This window comes from Pholcus phalangioides, unplaced genomic scaffold (genome assembly GCF_987345545.1).
Source record: "Pholcus phalangioides strain wild (caught in Gottingen) unplaced genomic scaffold, Ppha-v1.0 ptg000019l_1, whole genome shotgun sequence".
Taxonomy (NCBI): Eukaryota; Metazoa; Arthropoda; class Arachnida; order Araneae; family Pholcidae; genus Pholcus; species Pholcus phalangioides.
Window position 1 is genome coordinate 1,893,868 of NW_028301612.1, and position 27,689 is coordinate 1,921,556.

The window sequence follows — 27,689 nt, forward strand, 5'->3', positions numbered from 1 at the left end:
ACAATATATACACATGATAAAATATTATACAATGCCCATAAAGAATACTTATGGTTGTCTTATTCTAAGAATGGATAGCTTCTCGATTTACCCCAACATGTTTATCGTATTTCATTTTAAACGTGTCAATTGTGTTACAATTTACTACCTCCGGGGATAAGCTATTCCATTTATTAACAACCCTATTATAGAAAAATTCCCGGCGACACCATAACCTTGCATTGTCCCTCACCAATCGATACTGGTGTCCCCTTGTAAAAGCAGTCGATTGGCGGTGTACTAAAAGTTCATGGTCCATCCTATCCACCCCATTGAAAATTTTGAACACTTCGATCATATCTCCTCGACACCTGCGTTCATCCAATGTAAACATATTCAAAAAATGAAGTCTCTCTTCATAACTCAAGCCCTGTGTGCCAATAAGGACACGCGTAGCTCTTCTCCGCACCCCTTCAACCAAGTCTATGTCCCTCTGTAGGTATGGTCTCCCAAACCTTACAGCATACTCCAGTCCAGGACGAACTAAGCCTCGAAAAAGCGGAAGAATGACTTTAGGAGAACGCGAAGAGACCTTTTTGAAAATGAGACCAAGCATTCTATTCGATTTTTTGACAACCGCTGAACAATGTTCAGAAAACTTAAGTCGCTCGTCAATGAGAATTCCCAAATCGGTGACTCTAGTTGCATCCGGGATAGTGACACCATTCAACTCGTAAGAGAACCGTGGGTTGTTCGAACCAAAATGAGCGACCATGCACTTATCTACGCTAAACGTCATGCTCCATTCATTTGCCCATGCTGCAATCTTGTTTAAGTTGGTCTGGAGCAACTCCCTATCACTTTCATTTCCGATTACCCCCATTAGCTTCACATCATCTGCGAATTTGCTAGTAATTCCATCGTTACCCTGATCGAGTTTGTCGATAAAAAGTGAAAAAAGTATGGGGCCAAGGACACTTCCCTGAGGAACTCCACTTGTGACGTCTGTCCAACCAGAGAATTCCCCGTTCACCATAACTCGTTGCGACCTATCTCTTAACCACGATTTTATCCAATTCAGCAAGTTGCCCCCTATTCCAATCTCGTGTAAATGCTTCAAGAGTTTGCCATGTTGGACCCAATCGAATGCCTTCTGGAAATCAAGGTAAAAAACGTCGACATTTTTGCTCTTACCCAAAGCCTTAGTCACGTAATCATAGAAGCAAAGGAGGTTAGTTACACATGACTTCCCCTTCCTGAACCCATGCTGATTATCCGACAATACATTATTCTCGTCTATCCACTTCACAAATTGCCTTTTGATGATAATTTCCAAAATTTTCGAGAGGGAGCTCGTCAAACTCACTGGACGATAATTAGACACCACTTCTCTACTACCCTTCTTAAATATCGGAACAACGTTAGCCAGTTTCCAATCTCTCGGGACGATACCCTCAGCAACACTACTCCTGTATATCTGTGCGACTGGCCCCAACAATTCATTAGCACCTTCCCTGAGAATCCTGGGATAGATATCATCTGGTCCTGGTGCTTTGCTTGCACATACATTTCTTAGAAGATTTAGGACCTCCACGTCTTCCAGTTGAATATCGTTGAGGGTTTTATTACCCCATGCAACACCCGTATATCGAATATCATTATCTCCATTAAAAACCGACGCGAAAAAGTCATTGAAAGCACTACACATGCCTACATTGCTCTCTACCTTTGAGCCTCCTATCGAGAGGGGGCCAACTGTCCCCTTACATCCATTATTGACGTATCGAAAAAATGATTTTGGGTGAGAGCCGATGTTATCTGCCAACCTAGATTCAACTTCCTTTTTGCTATCCCTTATCGCTTTCTTCAACAGTCTTCTTTTATCAGTAAACAATGATAGGTGACCTCGTCCACTTTTATACTCTCTGAATGCTCTTTTCTTTTCAAGATAAAGGTTCCGCACGCTATCCGTGAACCATAGAGGGTGTGATGTACAAACCCGCTTTTTTCGAACAAAGGGTATGACGTCGTGCAAAACAGAGGACAGCTTCAAATTCTTCCCATTGACTTACCACCCCTACTGATTCCAACCGGTCTTTGAAAACTTCCGCTAACCTTCTTCGCAAAACATCAAAGTTAGTTCTCCGAAAACAAGGAACCAGTCTTTTGTTATCAACCTTACCCGAGGAAAAGTTACAGTGAAATCTGACGATACGATGATCACTGGAAGAAAACTCTTCCCCCACCGATACTTGTTCATCTAGATCCTCAGAACTAGTAAGAACTAAATCCAAAATAGCAGTACCCCTAGTGACTTCTGATACATGCTGATACAAAAAATTTTCGAGCACCAACTTAAGAAAGTCTCTCTCATACTGATTTCTAGATGAAAAGTTCTCCCAATCAATACCCGGGTAATTGAAATCCCCTAGTATGAGAACCCTCTTTCGCTTACACATGTAGGAAATTTCATCATGCATTTTGGCGATGTAATTTTGAACCCTATTCGGTGGATTGTAACAAACCCCAACAATAAGCTTATGACGTCTTTTGTTCTCAAGTTCAACCCATATGGTTTCAATATCACTTCTCTGCACGTTACACTCTCTAGCCCTCAAACAGGATTTCACGTATATCAACACTCCACCCCCTTTCCTATCAGATCTATTTCTCAAAAAAGTATCGTATCCGGAGATGTGTAAGAAAGATTCATCCCCATCGTTTGCCCAAGATTCTGTAATGGCTATAAGATCCAAGTCCTCCACACCTATCATAGTTTCTAAAAAATCTTTCTTGTTACCCAAGCTCCTGGCATTTATTAACAAACATTTTAATTTGCCCGGTGGTTTGTTGTCAATCGAGAAGCCATCCAAGTCAGAGGTGGGTAATTCCCCGTCAGTACTGTTGTGATTATCATTCACAACAACAATTGCGGGCAATTGATTTTTTTTTTTAAAGGAACAGTCACGATTTATGAAAATTCACATCTGATAAAACAATAATTTTCCAAAATCAGCGAAAAAATTCATATTTAATGAAAAAATAATTGCAAAATTAATGAAAATTAATGTTTGATGAGAAAATAATTTCAGAAGTAATGAAAATTCATATCCAATGAAAAAATAACTTCCAAATTAAAGAAATTCATATCCAATGAGAAAAAGATAATTCACAAATTAATGAAATGTCATCTTTAATGATCTATTTCTCAAAAAAGTATCGTATCCGGAGATGTGTAAGAAAGATTCATCCCCATCGTTTGCCCAAGATTCTGTAATGGCTATAAAATCCAAGTCCTCCACACCTATCATAGTTTCTAAAAAATCTTTCTTATTACCCAAGCTCCTGGCATTTATTAACACACATTTTAATTTGCCCGGTGGTTTGTTGTCAATCGAGAAGCCATCCAAGTCAGAGGTCGGTAATTCCCTGTCAGTACTGTTGTGACTATCATTAACTAACCTGCATTCCCGACTACGTGGTCTGAGAGTAAAAAACCTGACCTAAGACTATCGTAAACCTCACAGACCCCTCTCTTATTTAGATGGATCCCATCCGAACGAAGCCACCTATCGGTAAATGCGGGAAGCTCCAAGAACGTGACCCCAAGTGAAGAGCAAATGTCCTTCAGGCCTATATTGAATTGGTGGATCCTACTCCTACTACCCCTTGGCAACACTGGAATCACTGCCACATCTGAACCCCCCTCCCTAGCGGATAATAGTAAATCCCGGTATTCTGACAGAGACTCACTAATATTCGCTCCTAAATGATTTGTTCCCACCCACAGAATCACCCGCAAGGGCAACTTTCAGCGATGAAAAACGTCTCGAACGTTGCCAATCTTCCCCCCAGGAAGACAACAGCGCTCGAAACCCCGAAAATCCCTACACACTCGGTTCCCAAGTTCCCTAACCATAGAATCGCCGATGATTAAACCCCTATCACTATCCCCCTCTACCTCATCCACGACCACCCATTCGCCCTCTAAAATGTCGTTGTTCGTGGAGATTGCTTCTTCATCAACAGGTGGCTCGACGACCAGAGGGTCCGTTATAACCGGGCCCTCTAGCACCCTAACTTTTTCCCGTAAAATGATTACATGAGTTTTGTTGACGCCACAGGCTGTGTTGCAATCATGCTGTGAAATAGATGCTTTTTCCCTATTTATTACTGGCTTTTTGTCCCACTCGACGTCAAACCCTTCATAAGTATTTTTGCGATATTCACCCAGTAAACGTGGTTTGCGATACCATGTTCTATGGCAATATTTGTTCCTCTCGATGCTTATGAGCCCTTTCACACGCAGCGATTGCGGACGCGGGTCCCGATCCACATGTCCTTTCACATGAGCACTAAAGATGCGGGCGAGCACTGCCTAGAGCCATTCTTTGGTGGTTTAATCTAGAGCCCCCATAGAATATGAGTATAAAGATGCCTTCAGTTCGATCTTTACAAGTAGTCGATGGGAGAAAATATCTTAAAATATTTTCGAAAGATTTAAAAAAAAAAATCTAAGATCAGTCTTTTCGGAAAAATATGAAAGAAAAATTCCAAAAAACCATCCAATGATGTTCCAAAAAAAACAAAAAAGATTCAGGAGATATCAAAAAAAACTTTGCAAGTAGTAAAAAGGGGAGGGGTGGAGACTTTCAAAATGTCTGTGCTTAGAAATATTCTCATCGCAATTCTGTCTTAAGCCTGGATTACACAATAAAAATTTTTTATAATAATTATTTTACAAATGCAACCAATAAGCTGATCGGTTGCATTTGCTCGAATGTTTTATAAAATAAAATAACTTTCATAAACCTTTTAGAGTGGAATCCCATCCTTAGAGAAAGATTAGTCATTTCTGAAATATAAAATTTCACTCTTTGTTTTCAGTTTATAGACTCAATATCGAGTAAAATATATTTGTAGGTATCGGGGGGGTGGGGGCCCCACAAAACTATTCAAGTGCTTAGGGCCTTCAAACGTCTTAATCCGGCCCTAATTGAACGCCGCCCTTAGATAACGTTGTTTAATAAAAGTATTGAAGATTAAAAATTTAAAAAATAAAACAATAAATATTTAAAATAATTTTAAATATTTAAAAAGAAAAAAATTAATTATATTTATGTTAATAATTATTAAATTATTTAGTCAATTAATATAATCATCGTAATGAATTATAGAACTGCTTATCATTTTACGTGTTATATAGATCGCAAATTTTATAGTGGTTTTTTTTCCCCCTCACAGAAATAAAATGCCATTCTCAGTAGCGCCTATATTTTCATGAACCCGTCAGTGGCCGTTGTTGGCAGGTTTTATTTTATAAAATTGTAAAGTATGAACAAAAGGCAATTAAAGTTGCCAAATCTCTTTTATCTCTTTTATCTTGAGGGATAGATGTATGTGGTGCATCCTATTGATGAACCGGAACCTTCATATGGTGTATTTAAGGGTATTCACGACAAATAATTGAAAAAATTCCATGCAAAATCATCTTTAAAAGTAGCCAAAGATACCGGCGAGTTCGACCCGGACCCGCGTCGTGTGACTAGCTCCATATAATCTAACGTACAAAACCTGTATGGGCGGATGCGGAGCCCGCACTTAGGTTTTGACACATGCGGACGCCAACCAGACCCGCATGAACACTTCGAAGTTGCGGGCGCATTCCGCATCGTCTTGTGAAAGGCTCCTTATATGCCTAATGTTAAAACTTTTTCCGGACCCGCGTCCGCATCTGCTCTGTGTGAAAGGGCCCTTAAATTAACTATTGGTACAAATGGATCCTTTCAGACGATGCGGAATGCGCCCGCAACTTGGAAGTGTTCATAGACGTAACTGTGCAGGTATAACTCAGCGTGTGTAGGGGCCTTTAAAGAAAGAGAAGATATTTATTCCCAAGACCTCAACCTCTGAAACACCTTTGTTACATTTACCACTAGATTCGGACGTTGGTTGGGGTGGTGTCACTGTGTGCGAGTGAATGTCCAAGCACAAAACGCTTCCTATTGCTTTGGAAATTGAAGCTATACGGTTGGTTTAAATCATAGTTTCCCGAACTTCTTGTTCCATCGCCACCTTCATTAGAATTTTTTTTTCTCTCATCGCCCCCCCCCCAAACACAAGTGAACCCATAGGATCCTATGTTAAATCCGTAGCTTCTATCGTCCCCCTGGACTTTTCATCGCCCACCAGGGCGCCACTTTGGAAAACACTGGTTTCAAGCATGCCCCCCCCCCCCACAAGGGTGAGGTTCACAGAGCTTCAACCCTGGGGCCCGGGACGATTCTCATCCTTTTTCTGTTTTTTCACGATATAAATTCATCATAAAGGGGCATGTGAAAGTCTGGTCTGGGAGACCCGCAAAAGATCCCAAACCAGGGGGCCCTGCTCCAGGATGTGGGGTGATGGTATAAAGCCAAAACGGTCAAGAAGTGAGGTGCAAAGAAATTGGGATTACAAGTTCGTAATTCATGATTTTGAAGGGCGAAGAGGAATATCATTTTGCTTAAATGCCCCATTTTCTAAGTCGATACGGATACAACGAAGTTCGCGTATAACGAACAAATTCGCTGTTTTTTTTACTTCGTTGTAATTGGAGTTCGATTGTACTTTAATTGGAGTCTTCCTCCTCCTCCGCCACCCATTTCGAAATGTCTGAATGTTCCCCGTTGTTGCCTCCCTCATTATTGCGTTTGTATTGAAAGCTACATATGATTGCTTCCCTGAGGCTCCGCCAGGCGCGCCAATCCGGTCGTGTATCTGCCCCCTATCCTATCCCTAGAACAATTGTTCTCAACCGGTGCTCCGCGGAGCCCTTGGGGCTCCTTGTGCACTCTCCACGGGCTACGCGGACGCTCGAGGAAAATAAAAAAAGAACCAGTAAAATTTAAAAAAATAATTACAAATATTTTAAATAGTAAAAATAAATCGGTAACTTTGATCAATAATTAAAGAATTGGCCAAGGGGCCTCCGCCATAGAATTTTTTTTACTTAAAGGGGCTCCGCGAGTCGAAAAAGGTTGAGAACCGCTGCCCTAGAATATCCCATTTCCCCCAAGGGAGACATATGGCGGCCACCGGTTGTGAACCACTGGAATGGAGTACAATAATCACAAAAGTTGAGAAATAACTGAAGTACTCTTAGAACATAGTTGTTTCGTGTTCTGAAAATGTTTATTTATTTCTTGTATTACAATCGCAACACAGTAACATTTATAAATTCCAACAAATTTTGATTTAATTCTGTTTGAATTAAACACAAGCAGACTCGAACAGTTGAGGATTTAGCCTTGGATGTGCTAGACGAGATTAATCAGAACACGTGATCCATCGCTCAAAAATTTGAATTCGACGTCATTACGGGTTAAGCTGGTGGATTACCAGCAGCCCGCTTGTCTTTATGATGTTCTCCCTGTCTGTTTTCTATCTTTAGTAAATTCAGATCGCCCCGTAATTGACCTCTGAGGCCGGCTGGTGGTCGTGGTGGCTGAGGTCCACATTCTGCAAATAAAAAAACTCACTCATTTAATTTCGAAACACTAAGGCCGGTATTACACTATAAAAGTTTCCTAAAAGTCCTTTTATAAAACCTGAAAAATTCAACCAATAAGGTTGTCGGTTGCATTTTCTCGAATGTAACCTATGAGCTTTATTGAGTGAATTATTTGAGTTTTATAAAAGGGATTTAACAAAGTTTTATAGTGTAATACCGGCCTTACTAGGATACGAGACCAAATCAATATTTTCGATTATTGCGTTATTTTTTCTGATCATGATGATTTTTGATGATTATCAGTTTCTTTTTTCGCCCTCAAAAACAATTGTAAGTTACGACATTCTACTGACGACAGAAAACTGTATGTACTGCGATAACGATTTTTCTCATCGTTTTTGTAAATTAGAAGGGTTTTTTTTTCTATTTTCATTGAGGAAATCAAGAAAATGATTGGACCGTAGTTAGTACTTTCCTCAGTTCAAAAATTTCCCTGCGATTCAGAAACTTATTGTGTTTAAAAGAAAACGAACTAAAATTATTTATCCGAAGATGTTATGTCACTCCCCGCTATTCATACGACAGTTTGAATACGGTTTACTGATTGATCACTTGTCACCCACGTATCACTAATTTGCACTCTAATCACATTGCATGGCTGGCTGATGCGAAGATCAATTGGCCTGAGTTAGGTTTGCCGGTCCCGTTCAGCGCACATGAGCTCTAAGGAAAGAGGTTCGTCGCATTTGTAGGGCAGTTGTCTTGTGTGCTCTCCCGGAAAGTGAGAGGACGTGGGTTTGAATTCCCCGCAGAAGCCATTGGATTTTCTTTCCCGAATTCATCTTCGCATCATCCAGCTGCAGAAAAACCTGAGTAAAATTATTAATTTCAATAGCGAAAAAAAGCTCCAATAACTCAATTCAGATGGTAATAATTAAGAAAAGATATCGTAGGGTGTGAACATATTGCGTCCGTATTTCAGATTCTGGAAACCCGCGTCGTGGTTAAAAACCCGAATTTCGATCTTTTTAAACTTGAAATTCGGACTTTTAACCAATCGGAGACGACGCTGGTTTCCTGAATCTGAAATACGGACACACTATCTTGACGCCGTTACCAATGAACTCCGAAAGGACCAGCACGACTGCAACTGCAACAATGAACTTCATGGAAGTTGACGCCATCTTCAAAATCGAGAAACAGAAACTTGAACCGGAGAAAACAAACTTGATGCTTAGCAATGTAATGGCATGTCCTTTTATATGATGTTCGAGCCATTGTGTTTGTCGCACCTGTTGTCAATCTATAACTTTCATCGTAATGGTAATTACGTCTGTATGTAAACGAGAAACAATTCTTCTATTTATTTCTTTGAACACGATTTCTCGTAATTTCGAAAATTATTAACAAATAGTCATTATGTTATTCTAATTAAACGCGTGCGAGACACGTAATCATAAGGTTTTGGTTTTAACACCTACCATATGGAGATATTTATTTTTTTATTAATTAGTGTTGTGGATACACTTTTTAAAAAATACGCATTTTACTAAAAAGTACTCAATTTTAGATTGAACGAAATTAACTAACTATTTGTCTTTTTTTATTAATGATGGATGTTGAAGGTAAAAAATTTTATACGAACCTGGAAATTAGAAAATGGACCTAACCTGTGCAGGGAGACGCCTCAGCTAAGGCGGCAAGTTATTAGAAATATGAGGTGGAGGGTGGAATGTTGAAGTTCAGTATTTCTATAGGTACAGTATTGTAGAGAACACAAGATTTTTTTTTGTTAATTTAATTTAGGGAAATTAGTATCCAAATTGGTCCGTATAATTTTACGAAAATTCAGAAATAATGAGAAAAAATTCAGAAATAATGAGAAAAAATTCAGAAATAATGAGAAAAAATTCAGAAATAATGAGAAAAAATTCGGAAAGTAATGAGAAAAATAGTTCAGAAATAATGAACATTCAAAATTGATGAGAAAAATAATTCAGAAATGATCAAAATATCGAAATGAGAAATATTTCACAATTAATGAGAAAAATTTCACAATTAATGAGAAAAATTTCACAATTAATGAGAAAAATTAATGAGAAAAATTTTACAATTAATGAGAAAAATTAATGAGAAAAATTTTACAATTAATGAGAAAAATTATACAATTAATGAGAAAAATTATACAATTAATGAGAAAAATTAATGAGAAAAAATTCAAAAATAATGAAAAAATATTCAAAAATAATGAAAAAATATTCAAAAATAATGAAAAAAAAATTGTAGAAATAATGCAAATTCAAAATTGATGAAAAAAAATTCAGAAACACTGAAAATTCGAAATTTATGAGAAAATGTTCATAATCAATGACAAAAAAATTATAAACGGTGTAAAAAAAATTTCAGAATTGACGATAATTCAGAATTTCTAGATATTTTGAATTAATGAAAAGAATAATTTTTTAGAACCATAACCAGTTCAAATGCCAATTTCATGAGAAAAATATTTTCAGAATTAATGGAAATTCAGATTTAATGAGAGAAATAACTACAGGAAAAATGACCAATTTAATTGTTTCAATTAAATGTGTCAATAATTTGCGGCTCCTATTTTTGACTCGGCCAAAATCCCATTTGCCCACCTTTTGAGACGCCACTGAAGTCCCGCTCTTACAGAGTGGCTTATAACGAGTGAAATTTTTGGTCTTTTGACCCATTTCACCGGATATGGTAAACAAGAAATAATGAGAAAATTTTCAGAAAAAATGAGAAAAAATTTCAGAAATAAGGAGAAAAAATTTCAGAAATAATGAAAAATATTTTTCTGAAGAAAGGAGAAAAATAATTCAATAAAAAATGAGAAAAAAGGAGAAAAACTATTAAAGAAAAAATTCAGAAAAGGTGAGAAAAATTTTGAGAAAAATGAGAGAAATATTCAGAAATATAATTAAAATTTCGAATCATTTGAGAATGCAATTCAGAATTAATATTCAAAATTATTGAGAAAAATAATTCAGAAATATTGAATATTCAAAATTGATGAAATATAATTTGGAAATGATGAAAAATCAAAGTTAATTAGAAAACATTCACAATTAATGAGAAAAACTTTAAAATTAATGAGAAAAAAATTTCAGAATTAATAAAAAACGATTCGAAAATAATGAGAATTTTTTTTTTAGTGACGACAAAAATATTTTCAGAGAAATAATGAAAGTTAGAAATTTATGAGATGAAGTTTTATAATTGATCAGAAAAAAATTAGAACTGATGTGAAAAATTTCCGAATTTACGATGTTTCATAATTTCTAATTATTTTTAATTTATGAGAAAAATCATTTTAGAACCAACGAGAGAAAATTCATAACCCGTTAAAATTCCAATTTCATGAGAAAAATATTTAATTCAGATTTAACGGGAGAAATAACTACAGGATATATGACTAATTTATTTTCCAAATTAGCGGTTGAAAAAAAATTATTAAAATATTGTTATTAAAATGAATAATAATGAATTAATTAAATTATAATTATTATTCAAATTAAAAAATAATTAATTGTCAATAATTTGCGTGTGTCCGTTATCGAGGGGTTCTACTGTAGCGCTGCAAGTGTGATTGTACTAAATACTTTTTTTTTATCCGAAACCAATAGATAATCAAAACAACGCAAATTTCGGATTTTCATCAAAAAAATGTCTTAACTCCGTCTCTTCTTTCCAGTTATTCTCTACACGTTAATTTTTTTATTGGAAACTTGATTAAAACAGTGTTAAGATCTCTTATAATTAGAGCCCGGATAATATGCAAATTCATACGCGCATATGCATTTGCATATTTTAGCTCTTTTTTTTAGCCTTTTTTTTGGCATATAAAATCAGAGAATTTTCGGAATAATTTTTGAAGTTTTAATTTCTTTTTTTTTGTAATTGTTCAAATAACACTTTCATAACATCGGTTTTTCCCCCGCGGGTGGGATTTAGTGAATTAATGCAGAAAAGATGTTTGTGATATTTTCCAAATATCAACCGTTTTATCACAACGCTATTTCCAGAGATAGCGTCAAAAGCGTTCAATTTTTTTTGGAATTAGCTAAGGCTATTTCTAGAAATAGCGTCGAACTTCTTTTCTTACTGGTGTTTATAAATGAGCTGCTAAGACTCGTTAGAAATCAAAAATGCCTAAGTAAAAAAATATGTACACCATTTTGCATATGCAGTATATAGCCTACATATGAGGAAATATATATAATTTTTCTTTGTAAATGAATATGCACTAATAGAAAATACGCATTTTAAAAACATATCTGCTTTTTTTGCCCAGATTTTGCCTTTTTGGTACAGATTTTAGAAATTTTAATTTTTCAGGAGTTTTTAGTGCATATTTTGGAATTTTACGTGGATATTTTGGCCATTTTACGTGCATATTTTGCCATTTTTAAATGCATATTTTGGAATTTTCGAGAGCATATTTAGAGCACGTTACCCCACTTTTTAGTGCACATAATCTGCTCTCAACTTATAATAAATTTAGGAGATGAAAACATGTATTTTATACATTTTTATACATAAATAAGTTTATTATATGTTTATGAGTAAATAAATTATTTAGTCAACTATACAGAAACCAAAGTTTTAATTTTTGTTGACGGTGAACACATCTCGTGGCACCATCACTTGAAGCATTTCCAACACTTTACCAGTTTTTGAAATCCGTATGTGCCCCCACCCCGTACTTTTGTCGGGGGAACCCCCCCCCCCCCCCCCCGGGTGATGAGAAGCGTCCTAAATTCATAATTTTTTTGAATTACATGTCCATTAAAAAGTGGAAAATGCTCACTATTATTAGAGTTGCCGAAAAAAAAAATGCTTCAACATGAGATTATTGTCGTCGAGGACACGAAACTGGTGCATGCTGTAGCATACAAATAGCATTAAATTACAAATAGAGAAAGTTTTAGCAGCTGAGAATCGAAACGGTGAAACCGCAAGAATTTTTACCTCTATCAGGTTTCACTCTATAAAAATTCTTTTCTGAGTGTTATCATCACGGCAACTGCACGTCATTTCTCGTTTATTTTTTGCCTTAATAATAGAAGAAGAAAAATTATAATAGGTTATCACATTCCCATGTAATCAGTGTTTGAAGAGTTTCTTTTTTTAAAAAAACGAATCCCTTGGATCTGGTTGATCAAAAATATCATAAAAAAAACACCATTAACGTCTTTTTTTTGGTATGAATGCAAAAAGTATCGTAAATTGGTCCAAAGTCATGGATTTCCATTGAGAACATATACACGCGCAGAAAAGTAATTTTATGTATAGATTTTTGTTGTGTAAAAACGTTGATTATTGTTTATTATGGTTTTTTATACATTTTCATTCATACAGCAGTCCACATATGCCGCGAGCCGATCACTCTTTTGAAAAGTCTTGCGCAGAGAGCAACAGGTCTACAATGATAAATTATTCAATCCAAGGTCTCCAATCAAGTCCTCAAAATCCGTACTGAAATTTCAATGAGCTCCTAAAATCTCCATTTTCCCTGAGCGCTTCAGAACTTACACAAACTACGCTGAGTTCTCATAAGCCATACACACATTTCCATGAACTCCCAGTGAATCTACAGCGTGTTGCTTTGTAGTCGCGACAAACTCAGAGGGATCATCGGCGGATATTCAAGTCTGCGGGGACACGGTCATTATTGCTCGGGGGGGGGGGGGGGAGGGTACGATTATGATGTCAATTCATATGTACATAAAGTATATGCATTACATCAGTCGACTCCACTTTTGACGCTGGAGCCCCCAGTATCTCCGCCCATCCCGCCAAGAGGGATGCTATTAGGCATCAAAAGGAACGAAAATTGCCGTAGAAAATGGTATAGCAATCCACGTTAAATTATTGAAAATCGCGAAAATACTTATGAAGGGTGTGACGTCGAGTGAGAGGCCAATAATAAGTACAAAAACCATTTACTTGACAGCATGATTATACAATGCAGACTGTGCAGCACAGTTCAATGTCAGAAAGTAGACGAAATGAAATGATTACACGAGTTTTGTTGACGCCACAGGCTGTGTTGCAATCATGCTGTGAAATAGATGTTTTTTCCCTATTTATTACTGGCTTTTTGTCCCACTCGACGTCAAACCCTTCATAAGTATTTTTGCGATATTCACCGAGTAAACGTGGTTTGCGATACCATGTTCTATGGCAATATTTGTTCCTCTCGATGCTTATGAGCCCTTTCACACGCAGCGAATGCGGACGCGGGTCCCGATCCACATGTCCTTTCCCATGAGCACTAAAGATGCGGGCGAGCACTGCCTAGAGCCATTCTTTGGTGGTTTAATCTAGAGCCCCCATAGAATATGAGTATAAAGATGCCTTCAGTTCGATCTTTACAAGTAGTCGATGGGAGAAAATATCTTAAAATATTTTCGAAAGATTTAAAAAAAAAAATCTAAGATCAGTCTTTTCGGAAAAATATGAAAGAAAAATTCCAAAAAACCATCCAATGATGTTCCAAAAAAACAAAAAAGATTCAGGAGATGGGAGACTTTGCAAGTAGTAAAAAGGGGAGGGGTGGAGACTTTCAAAATGTCTGTGCTTAGAAATATTCTCATCGCAATTCTGTCTTAAGCCTGGATTACACAATAAAAATAGTTTATAATAATTATTTTACAAATGCAACCAATAAGCTGATCGGTTGCATTTGCTCGAATGTTTTATAAAATAAAATAACTTTCATAAACCTTTTAGAGTGGAATCCCATCCTTAGAGAAAGATTAGTCATTTCTGAAATATAAAATTTCACTCTTTGTTTTCAGTTTATAGACTCAATATCGAGTAAAATATATTTGTAGGTATCGGGGGGGGGTGGGGGCTCCACAAAACTATTCAAGTGCTTAGGGCCTTCAAACGTCTTAATCCGGCCCTAATTAAACGCCGTCTTTAGATAACATTGTCTAATAAAATTATTAAAGATTAAAAATTAAAAAAAAATAATTTTAAAAATAAATTTTAAATATTTATATTTTTAAATTATTTTAAATATTTCAAAAGAAAAAAATTAATTATATTTATGTTAATAATTATTAAATTATTTAGTCAATTAATATAATCATCGTAATGAATTATAGAACTGCTTATCATTTTACGTGTTGTATAGATCGCAAATTTTATAGTGGTTTTTTTTTTTTCTCACAGAAATAAAATGCCATTCTCAGTAGCGCCTATATTTTCATGAACCCGTCAGTGGCCGTTGTTGGCAGGTTTTATTTTATAAATTGTAAAGTATGAATAAAAGGCAATTAAAGTTTCTAAATCTCTTTTATCTCAGAAAGAGACGGACGGATAGATGTATGTGGGTGCATCCTATTGATGAACAGGAAACTTCATATGGTGTATTTAAGGGTATTTACGACAAATAATTGAAAAAATTCCATGCAAAATCATCTTTAAAAGTAGCCAAAGATACCGGCGAGTTCGACCCGGACCCGCGTCGTGTGAATAGCTCCATATAATCTAATGTACAAAACCTGTATGTGCGGATGCGGAGCCCGCACTTAGGTTCTGACACATGCGGAAGCCAACCAGACCCGCATGAACACTTCGAAGTTGCGGGCACATTCCGCATCGTCTTGTGAAAGTCTCCGTATATACCAAATGTTAAAACTTTTTCCGGACCTGCGTCCCGCATCTGCATCTGCTCTGTGCGAAAGGGCCCTTAAATTAACTATTGGTACAAATGGACCCTTTCAAACGATGCGGAATGCGCCCGCAACTTGGAAGTGTTCATAGATGTAACTGTGAAGGTATAACTCAGCGTGTGTAGGGGCCTTTAAAGAAAGAGAAGATATTTATTCCCAAGACCTCAACCTCTGAAACACCTTTGTTACATTTACCACTAGATTCGGACGTTGGTTGGGGTGGTGTCACTGTGTGCGAGTGAATGTCCACGCACAAAACGCCTCGATTGCTTTCGAAATTGAAGCTATACGGTTGGTTTAACCGTAGGCCAGGGGGCCACTTTGGAAAACACTGGTTTCAAGCGCGGCCCCCACAAGGGTGAGGTTCACAGAGCTTCAACCCTGGGGCCCGGGACGATTCTCATCCTTTTTCTGTTTTTTCACGCTATAAATTCATCATAAAGGGGCATGTGGAAGTCTGGTCTGGGAGACCCGCAAAAGATCCCAAACCAGGGGCCCTGCTCCAGGACGTGGGGCGATGGTATAAAGCCAAAACGTTCAAGAAGTGAGGTGCAAAGAAATTCGGGATTACAAGTTCGTAATTCATGATTTTGAAGGGCGAAGAGGAATTTCATTTTGCTTAAATGCCCCATTTTCTAAGTCGGTACGGATACAACGAAGCTCGCGTATAACGAACAAATTTGCTGTTCTTTTTACTACGTGGTAATTGGGGGTTCGACTGTATTTTAATTGGAGTCTTCCTCCTCCTCCTCCGCTACCCATTTCGAAATGTCTGAATGTTCTCCTGTTGTTGCGTCTCATTATTTCGTTTGTATTAAAAGTTTTGCTTTCCCGAGGCCCCGCCATGCGCGTTTGTCAATCCGGTCGTATATCTACCCTCTTTTATATCCCTAGAATATCCCATTCCACCCAAGGGAAACATATAGTGGCCACCGGTTAAGAATCACTGGAATGGAGTACAATAATCACAAAAAAAGTTGGAAAATAACTGAAGTACTCACAGAACATAGTTGTTTCGTGTTCTGAAAATGTTTATTCAATTCTCGTATTACAATCACAACAAAGTAACATTTATAAATTCCAACATATTTTGATTTAATTCTGTTTGAATTAAACACAAGCAGGCTCAAACAGTTGAGGATTTAGCCTTGGATGTGCTAGACGAGATTAATCAGAACACGTGATCCATCGCTCAAAAATTTGAGTTCGACATCATTCCGGGTTCAGCTGGTGGATTACCAGCAGCCCGCTTGTCTTTATGATGTTCTCCCTGTCGATTTTGTATCTGTACTTTATTGCTATTGTCTCGTAATCGAACTGCGTGGTCGTGCGGTGGTCGTGACTGGGGTCCGCATTCTGCAAATAAAAAAACTCACTCATTTAATTTTGAAACACTTACTAGGATACGAGACCAAATCAATATTTCCGATAATTGCGTTATTTTTTCTGATCATGATGATTTTTGATAATTATCAGGTTTTTTTTTTGCCCTCAAAAATAATTGTAAGTTACGACATTCTACTGACGACAGAAAACTGTATGTACTGCGATAACGATTTTTCTCATCGTTTTTGTAAATTAGAAGGGTTTTTTTTTCTATTTTCATTGAGGGAATGAAGAAAATGATTGGACCGTAGTTAGTACTTTCCTCAGTTCAAAAATTTCGCTGCGATTCAGAAATTTATTGAGTTTAAAAGAAAACGAACTAAAATTATTTATCCGAAGATGTTATGTCACTCCCCGCTATTCATACGACGGTTTGAATACGGTTTACTGATTGATCACTTGTCACCCACGTCACATTTACAGATCGCAAATGTGACCTGTGGCATTTTTAGGGATCACTTAAGCGACCCTCGACACATTTACAGATCACTAATTTGCGCAGCTATCTAATTTGCACTCTAATCACATTGCATGGCTGGCTGATGCGAAGATCAATTCGTCAAAGAAAATTCAACTGCCTCTGTGAGGAGAGTGACATCTTCTGCAGCTAAGTCGCCATCTTGTGGCAGTGTCAGCAAATGTGACCTTTGGACTGAGTTAGGTTTGCCGGTCCTGTTCATCGCACATGATCTCCAAGGAAAGAGGTTCGTTCGTGTTGTAGCGTAGTGGTCTAGCGTGCTCTCCTGGCAAGTGAGAGGACGTGAGTTTGAATTCCTCGCAGAAACCATTGAATTACCTTTCCCGAATTCATCTTCGCATCATCCAGCTGCAGAAAATCCTGAGTAAAATTATTAATTTCAATAGCGAAAAAAAGCTCCAATAACTCAATTCAGATGGTAATAATTAAGAAAAGATATCGTAGGGTGTGAACATAGCGCGTCCGTATTTCAGATTCTGGAAACCCGCGTCGTGGTTAAAAACCCGAATTTCGATCTTTTTAAACTTGAAATTCGGACTTTTAACCAATCGGAAACGACGCTGGTTTCCTGAATCTGAAATACGGACACACTATCTTGACGCCGTTACCAATGAACTCCGAAAGGACCAGCAGGACTGCAACTGCAACAATGAACTTCATGGAAGTTGACGCCATCTTCAAAATCGAGAAACAGAAACTTGAACCGGAGAAAACAAACTTGATGCTTAGCCATGTAATGGCATGTCCTTTTATATGATTTTCGAGCCATTGTGTTTGTCGCACCTGTTGGCAATCTATAACTTTCATCATAATGGTAATTACCTCTGTACGTAAACGCGAAACGATTCTTCTATTCATTTTTTGATGACGATTTCTCGGAATTTCGAAAATTATTGACAAATAGTTATTCTGTTGTTCGCAATCTGAAACGTGTGTGAGACTCGTCATCATAAGGTTTTTCTTTTTTATACAAAAATTGCCACGTTTTTAAGACAAATAAATTCAATTGGTCGAATGGTCGACGCGTTTCGGCTCTTCAATGGAGAGCCGTCATCAGGACCTCGTGGTCAGAACTCACACGAATGAAGAGTGATGTTTACGTCTGGTCGTCCGAAGAGTTCGCCTTTGTATTTGCTGCGTCCGACAGGTCTTTGGATGCGAGTTGGGGAGCCATCTGTTGTAAAGTGTTGAAAGTTTTTTCACGACTGAGGTTAATAAAGCCTGTCCAAGCTGACGAAATAGGTGGTGTGTTTCTTCCATCATTAACGAGGAAATTCTGGCATGTTCGGATGAAGTATCCCTCGAGAAAATTCAATTCCGAATTGTGTGTTGCTTTTTTAAAAACAAATGCTTTGTCAAAATCGAAATGATGTGAATGTCGCTCACCCTCCAAAGAATCTGGTATCTACTTCATCCCATGCAAGAATTGTGAAAATGGATATATTGGCCAAACTAGAAGAAATCTAAATATTCGAGTTCTCGAACACCGAAAGCATGTTGAGAAGGGACGGATGGATAATTCGGCTATTGCCCAACACTGTTGGCGACATTCACATCATTTTGATTTTGACAAAGCATTTGTTTTTAAAAAAGCAACACACAATTCGGAATTGAATTTTCTCGAGGGATACTTCATCAGAACATGCCAGAATTTCCTCGTTAATGTTGGAAGAAACACACCACCTATTTCGTCAGCTTGGACAGGCTTTATTAACCTCAGTCGTGAAAAAACTTTCAACACTTTACAACAGATGGCTCCCCAATTCGCATCCAAAGACCACTCGGACGCAGCAAATACAAAGGCGAACTCTTCGGACGACCAGACGTAAACATCACTCTTCATTCGTGTGAGTTCTGACCACGAGGTCCTGATGACGGCTCTCCATTGAAGAGCCGAAACGCGTCGACCATTCGACCAATTGAATTTATTTGTCTCAAAAACGTGGCAATTTTTGTATAAATTAAAACCAGGCAAAGTTACTCATTTTTTGTGATAATAAGGTTTTTCGTTTTAACACCTACCATATGGAGATATTTATTTTTTTTTAATCATGTTGTGGATACACTTTTTAAAAAATACGCATTTTACTAAAAAGTACTCAATTTTAGATTGAACGAAATTAACTAACTATTTTTCTTTTTTTTATTAATGATGGATTTTGAATGTAAAAGATTTTATACGAACCTGGAAATTAGAAAATGGACCTAACCTGTGCAGGGAGACGCCTCAGCCAAGGCGGCAAGTTATTAGAAATATGAGGTGGAGGGTGGAATGTTCAAGTTCAGTATTTATATAGGTACAGTATTGTAGAGAACAGTATTGAGAATACATTACAGCAGACGATTTTTTTTAAATTTAATTTAGGGAAATTAGCATCCAAATTGATCCGTATAATTTTACGAAAATTCAGAATTAATGAGAAGAAAATTTTCAGGAAAAATAAAAAGAATCAGAAATAATGAGAGAAAATTTCAGAGAGAGAACTAATGCGAAAAATAATTCAGAAATGATCAAAATATCGAAATGAGGAAAACTTCAGAATTAATGAGAAAAAATTCAAAAATAATGAAAATTCAAAATTGATGAAAAAAAAAATTCAGAAACACTGAAAATTCGAAATTTATGAGAAAATGTTCATAATCAATGACAAAAAAATTATAAACGGTGTAAATAAAATTTCAGAATTGACGATAATTCAGAATTTCTAGATATTTTGAATTAATGAAAAGAATAATTTTTTAGAACCATAACCAGTTCAAATGCCAATTTCATGAGAAAAATATTTTCAGAATTAACAGAAATTCAGATTTAATGAGAGAAATAACTACAGGAAAAATGACCAATTTAATTGTTTCAATTAAACGTGTTAATAATTTGCGGCTCCTATTTTTAACTCGGCCAAAAACCCATTTGCCCACCTTTTGAGAAGCCACTGAAATCCCGCTCTTACAGAGTGGCTTATAACGAGTAAAATTTTTGGTCTTTTGACCCATTTCACCGGATATGGTAAACAAGAAAAAAGGAGAAAATTTTCAGAAATAATGAGAAAATTTTCAGAAATAATGAGAAAATTTTCAGAAATAATGAGAAAATTTTCAGAAAAAATGAGAAAAAATTTCAGAAATAAGGAGAAAAAATTTCAGAAATAATGACAAATATTTTTCTGAAAAAAGGAGAAAAATTAATTCAATAAAAAATGAGAAAAAAGGAGAAAAATTAATTCAATAAAAAATGAGAAAAAAGGAGAAAACTATTTCAGAAAAAATGAGAAAAATTCAGAAAAGGTGAGTAAAAATTTCAGAAAAAATGAGAAAAATTCAGAAAAGGTGAGTAAAAATTTCAGAAAAAATGAGAAATATTCAGAAATAATTAAAATTCCGAATCATTTGAGAATGCAATTCAGAATTAATATTCAAAATTATTGAGAAAAATAATTCAGAAATATTGAATATTCAAAATTGATGAAATATAATTTGGAAATGATGAAAAATCAAAATTAATTGGAAAAATTTTACAATTAATGAGAAAAATTTTACAATTAATGAGAAAAATTTTATAATTAATAAAAAACGATTTAAAAATAATGAGAAATTTTTTTTAGTGACAATGACAAAAATATTTTCAGAAATAATGAAAATTCGAAATTAATGAGATGAAGTTTTATAATTAATGAGAAAAAAAATTAGAACTGATGTGAAAAATTTCCGTATTTACAATAATTCATCATTTCTAATTATTTTTAATTTATGAGAAAAATAATTTTAGAACCAACGAGTGAAAATTCATAACCCGTTCAAATTCCAGTTTCATGAGAAAAATATTTAATTCAGATTTAACGAGAGAAATAACTTTGACCTTTGAAGACCGGACACACCCCGCTTCCCATCTCATACAGATATCGAAGCGTTCCCGAAGGGTGGGTGTATCCGGAAAGTTTTATTGATTAAAACATTGTTAAGATCTCTTATAATTAGAGGCCGGATAATATGCAAATTCATACGCGCATATGCATTTGCATATTTTGGCTCTTTTTTTTAGCCTTTTTTTTGGCATATAAAATCAGAGAATTTTCGGAATAATTTTTGAAGGTTTAATTTCTTTTTTTTGTAATTGTTCAAATAACACTTTCATAACATCGGTTTTTCCCCCGCGGGTGGGATTTAGTGAATTAATGCAGAAAAGATGTTTGTGATATTTTCCAAATATCAACCGTTTTATCACAACGCTATTTCCAGAGATAGCGTCAAAAGCGTTCAATTTTTTTTGGAATTAGCTAAGGCTATTTCTAGAAATAGCGTCGAACTTCTTTTCTTACTGGTGTTTATGAATGAGCTGCTAAGACTCGTTAGAAATCGAAAATGCCTCAGTAAAAAAATATGTACACCATTTTGCATATGCAGTATATAGCCTACATATGAGGAAATATTTTTCTTTTTTTTTGTAAATGAATATGCACTAATAGAAAATACGCATTTTAAAAACATATCTGCTTTTCTTGCGCAGATTTTGCCATTTTTGGTACAGATTTTAGAAATTTTAATTTTTCAGGAGTTTTTAGTGCATATTTTGGAATTTTACGTGGATATTTTGGCCATTTTACATACATATTTTGCCATTTTTAAATGCATATTTTGGAATTTTCGAGAGCATATTTAGAGCACGATACCCCACTTTTTAGTGCACATAATCTGCTCTCAACTTATATTAAATTTAGGAGATGAAAACATGTATTTTATACATTTTTATACATAAATAAGTTTATTATATGTTTATGAGTAAATAAATGATTTAGTCAACTATACAGAAACCAAAGTTTGAATTTTTGTTGACGGTGAACACATCTCGTGGCACCATCACTTGAAGCATTTCCAATTTCCAACACTTTACCAGTTTTTGAAATCCGTATGTGCCCCCACCCCGTACTTTTGTCGTTGGAACCCCCCCCCCCCCCCCGGGTGATGAGAAGCGTCCTAAATTCATAATTTTTTTGAATTACATGTCCATTAAAAAGTGGAAAATGCTCAGTTATTAGAGTTGCCGAAAAAAAAATGCTTCAACATGAGATTATTGTCGTCGAGGAGACGAAAGTGGTGCATGCTGTAGCATACAAATAGCACTAAATTACAAATAGAGAAAGTTTTAGCAGCTGAGAGTGGAAATGGTGAAACCGCAAGAATTTTTGACTCTCTATTCAGGTTTTTACTCTATAAAATTCTTTTCTAAGAGTTATCATCACGTCAACTGCATTTCTCGTTTATTTTTTTGCCTTAATTATAGGAGAAGAAAAATTATAATAGGTTATCACATTCCCATGTAATCAGTGTTTGAAGAGTTTCTTTTTTTAAAAAAACGAATCCCTTGGATCTGGTTGATCAAAAATATCATAAAAAAACACCATTAACGTCATTATTGCCAACAGGTTTTGGCAACTGGTTAATTCACTTAATTTTTCTTTTCTCCAAGAAACTTTCACTTATATGCGGATGTTTTTTGAATATTGGTGTTTCATAGACGTATAATGTTATTCAAAAAAAATAGAAAATTTTGTGGAATATCCTCGATAAAATTACCACTTCTAAATATATTAATTATGGTTTACCTTGACTAGAAAAGTTTCTGTTTTCACTATCGATGTATGATGAAATCAAGGATACTTATGATTAAAATAAATTGCGATTATTTTTTTATATTTTTAAGTGACCATTTTTATGTAATTTCTTCGGGATTTCTCAAGCAACTGGAACATTTATGCATGTCCAGCTTATGTTGATATTTCTAATAGTAATAAATTTATAATATGACTAGCAATAATACACGAGGAGCTTTCGGGTTTTCTCTATACTCGTAGCATCACAGAAGTGACAAACTAATGTAAACATTCCCAAAATCTTTTTTGAAGCAGAGAAATCATTTTGACCAGACAATTTTCTTTGATTATTTAGGCTGATTCTGACAAACGTTACAAGTATCCTATCGCTCATGACGAGTCTTTTTTTTTGGTATGAATGCAAAAAGTATCGTAAATTGGTCCAAAGTCATGGATTTCCATTGAGAACATATACACGCGCAGAAAAGTAATTTTATGTATAGATTTTTGTTGTGTAAAAACGTTGATTATTGTTTATTATGGTTTTTTATACATTTTCATTCATACAGCAGTCCACATATGCCGCGAGCCGATCACTCTTTTGAAAAGTCTTGCGCAGAGAGCAACAGGTCCACAATGATAAATTATTCAATCCAAGGTCTCCAATCAAGTCCTCAAAATCCGTACTGAAATTTCAATGAGCTCCAAAAATCTCCATTTTCCCTGAGCGCTTCAGAACTTACACAAACTACGCTGAGTTCTCATAATCCATACACACATTTCCATGAACTCCCAGTGAATCTACAGCGTGTTGCTTTGTAGTCGCGACAAACTCAGAGGGATCATCGGCGGAGATTCAAGTCTGCGGGGACACGGTCATTATTGCTCGGGGGGGGGAGGGCACGATTATGATGTCAATTCATATGTACATAAAGTATATGCATTACATCAGTCGACTCCACTTTTGACGCTGGAGCCCCCAGTATCTCCGCCCATCCCGCCAAGAGGGATGCTATTAGGCATCAAAAGGAACGAAAATTGCCGTAGAAAATGGTATAGCAATCCACGTTAAATTATTGAAAATCGCGAAAATACTTATGAAGGGTGTGACGTCGAGTGAGAGGCCAATAATAAGTACAAAAACCATTTACTTGACAGCATGATTATACAATGCAGACTGTGCAGCACAGTTCAATGTCAGAAAGTAGACGAAATGAAATGATTACACGAGTTTTGTTGACGCCACAGGCTGTGTTGCAATCATGCTGTGAAATAGATGTTTTTTCCCTATTTATTACTGGCTTTTTGTCCCACTCGACGTCAAACCCTTCATAAGTATTTTTGCGATATTCACCGAGTAAACGTGGTTTGCGATACCATGTTCTATGGCAATATTTGTTCCTCTCGATGCTTATGAGCCCTTTCACACGCAGCGAATGCGGACGCGGGTCCCGATCCACATGTCCTTTCACATGAGCACTAAAGATGCGGGCGAGCACTGCCTAGAGCCATTCTTTGGTGGTTTAATCTAGAGCCCCCATAGAATATGAGTATAAAGATGCCTTCAGTTCGATCTTTACAAGTAGTCGATGGGAGAAAATATCTTAAAATATTTTCGAAAGATTTAAAAAAAAAAATCTAAGATCAGTCTTTTCGGAAAAATATGAAAGAAAAATTCCAAAAAACCATCCAATGATGTTCCAAAAAAACAAAAAAGATTCAGGAGATGGGAGACTTTGCAAGTAGTAAAAAGGGGAGGGGTGGAGACTTTCAAAATGTCTGTGCTTAGAAATATTCTCATCGCAATTCTGTCTTAAGCCTGGATTACACAATAAAAATAGTTTATAATAATTATTTTACAAATGCAACCAATAAGCTGATCGGTTGCATTTGCTCGAATGTTTTATAAAATAAAATAACTTTCATAAACCTTTTAGAGTGGAATCCCATCCTTAGAGAAAGATTAGTCATTTCTGAAATATAAAATTTCACTCTTTGTTTTCAGTTTATAGACTCAATATCGAGTAAAATATATTTGTAGGTATCGGGGGGGTGGGGGCCCCACAAAACTATTCAAGTGCTTATGGCCTTCAAACGTCTTAATCCGGCCCTAATTAAACGCCGTCTTTAGATAACATTGTCTAATAAAATTATTAAAGACTAGCTACAATACCCGGGGCTGCCCGGGTTTTCTTCAATGAGGCTTTTTGGATCATGCGATATCTCCCTCTTTCTTTGAGGGACATGCAAACCGTGTCTAAGTTAACCAATATGGCGACGTCCTGCGCGACTCATGAAAGAAACAAATCTAAATTTAAAGAAACGTAGAAATGAATAGTCCCCCCCCCTTTTTTTTATGGGTGTTAGGTATTTCGATTCCCTCCCCCTGAACTTCAAGTTATCTATTTCTGCCTGTTTGAGCTTCCAAAAATGCTTAATTAAAGCTGTGGAATTTTTTCGATGCACTTTACGGGGCCCAAAACTAATTTTAAAAACATCCTAAACTATATGAATTTATGCAAATAAATATCAAAAGACAATACGGAGAACTTAATTTTCATGCTTGAGAAGATATAAATAAAAAGTTGAAATCAATGTTATTACATGGATATCAAACTCAAAAGTAGATCCGGCAAATTATTCATATTTTTAATTTTCTGGGCTTCGTATCTCGAAGTGAATTCCATATTTCAAAAATCGAGAATTCAATTTAATTTTTAAAATTATTGATGTGGCAGGAAACCCCCCCCCCACTAAATTTCCGTATTTATGCAGTTAAATCGGCAATTTTAATCTGATTTCTATGAGGATCACCCTTTTCCTGACCCTCAAAGCGATGATGGTGATGATTATGACGTCTATTCAAAAAGCCTCATTACTGAGAGTATTGAAAATGTGGCAAACCATTATAAAGGCATAAAATATTATACATTACTGACAGCATTAAAGAAGTGACAAACCATTGTAAAGACATAAACACGTCTGAAACTCATCGCTAGGGAACCACGGTAACCAAAGTAAACGTTCGGAAAGTGATTGTTGAGGCCCAAAAACCATTGTTGCCGGACAGCAGTTTTTTGCCCATTTGGGGCATTTGCCCTGGTCTGACGAAATTTTAAAGTAGCCTATCGTTCAAGTCGGGTCCCATTTGGTATATATGCAAAATTTGGCGACGATCGATCTAAAATTGTAGATTTGTATAGAGAACATACACACACACAGACACACAGAAAATCAATTTTATATATATATAGAAGATAGATAGATTAAAAATTTAAAAAAAATAATTTTAAAAATAAATTTTAAATATTTATATTTTTAAATTATTTTAAACATTTCAAAAGAAAAAAATTAATTATATTTATTTTATAATTATTATATTTATTTTATAATTATTATATTTATTTTATAATTATTATATTTATTTTATAATTATTAAATTATTTAGTCAATTAATATAATCATCGTAATGAATTATAGAACTGCTTATCATTTTGCGTGTTGTATAGATCGCAAATTTTATAGTGGTTTTTTTCTCTCACAGAGATAAAATGCCATTCTCAGTAGCGCCTACATTTTCATGAACCCGTCATTGGCCATTGTTGGCAGGTTTTATTTTATAAATTGTAAAGTATGAATAAAAGGCAATTAAAGTTTCTAAATCTCTTTTATCTCAGAAAGAGACGGACGGATAGATGTATGTGGGTGCATCCTATTGATGAACAGGAAACTTCATATGGTGTATTTAAGGGTATTTACGACAAATAATTGAAAAAATTCCATGCAAAATCATCTTTAAAAGTAGCCAAAGATACCGGCGAGTTCGACCCGGACCCGCGTCGTGTGAATAGCTCCATATAATCTAATGTACAAAACCTGTATGTGCGGATGCGGAGCCCGCACTTAGGTTTTGACACATGCGGAAGCCAACCAGACCCGCATGAACACTTCGAAGTTGCGGGCACATTCCGCATCGTCTTGTGAAAGGCTCCGTATATACCAAATGTTAAAACTTTTTCCGGACCTGCGTCCCGCATCTGCATCTGCTCTGTGCGAAAGGGCCCTTAAATTAACTATTGGTACAAATGGACCCTTTCAAACGATGCGGAATGCGCCCTCAACTTGGAAGTGTTCATAGATGTAACTGTGAAGGTATAACTCAGCGTGTGTAGGGGCCTTTAAAGAAAGAGAAGATATTTATTCCCAAGACCTCAACCTCTGAAACACCTTTGTTACATTTACCACTAGATTCGGACGTTGGTTGGGGTGGTGTCACTGTGTGCGAGTGAATGTCCACGCACAAAACGCCTCGATTGCTTTCGAAATTGAAGCTATACGGTTGGTTTAACCGTAGGCCAGGGGGCCACTTTGGAAAACACTGGTTTCAAGCGCGGCCCCCACAAGGGTGAGGTTCACAGAGCTTCAACCCTGGGGCCCGGGACGATTCTCATCCTTTTTCTGTTTTTTCACGCTATAAATTCATCATAAAGGGGCATGTGGAAGTCTGGTCTGGGAGACCCGCAAAAGATCCCAAACCAGGGGCCCTGCTCCAGGACGTGGGGCGATGGTATAAAGCCAAAACGTTCAAGAAGTGAGGTGCAAAGAAATTCGGGATTACAAGTTCGTAATTCATGATTTTGAAGGGCGAAGAGGAATTTCATTTTGCTTAAATGCCCCATTTTCTAACTCGGTACGGATACAACGAAGCTCGCGTATAACGAACAAATTCGCTGTTCTTTTTACTACGTGGTAATTGGGGGTTCGACTGTATTTTAATTGGAGTCTTCCTCCTCCTCCTCCGCTACCCATTTCGAAATGTCTGAATGTTCTCCTGTTGTTGCGTCTCATTATTTCGTTTGTATTAAAAGTTTTGCTTTCCCGAGGCCCCGCCATGCGCGTTTGTCAATCCGGTCGTATATCTACCCTCTTTTATATCCCTAGAATATCCCATTCCACCCAAGGGAAACATATAGTGGCCACCGGTTAAGAATCACTGGAATGGAGTACAATAATCACAAAAAAAGTTGGAAAATAACTGAAGTACTCACAGAACA

General features: G+C 36.2%; 2 long non-coding RNA genes across 2 annotated transcripts; both read right to left on the bottom strand.

The window, feature by feature from the left end:
- Positions 1-7,136: 7,136 nt before the first annotated feature.
- LOC149071104 (uncharacterized) lies at positions 7,137-8,697 on the bottom strand. Its single transcript, XR_016194704.1, has 2 exons — positions 8,589-8,697; positions 7,137-7,479 (listed from the first exon to the last, which is right to left on the bottom strand). It is a non-coding gene; the product is annotated as an uncharacterized LOC149071104 (long non-coding RNA).
- Positions 8,698-16,190: 7,493 nt separating this feature from the next.
- LOC149071105 (uncharacterized) lies at positions 16,191-17,764 on the bottom strand. The gene is made up of 2 exons (XR_016194697.1): positions 17,656-17,764; positions 16,191-16,539 (listed from the first exon to the last, which is right to left on the bottom strand). It is a non-coding gene; the product is annotated as an uncharacterized LOC149071105 (long non-coding RNA).
- Between the last annotated feature and the right edge of the window lie 9,925 nt (positions 17,765-27,689).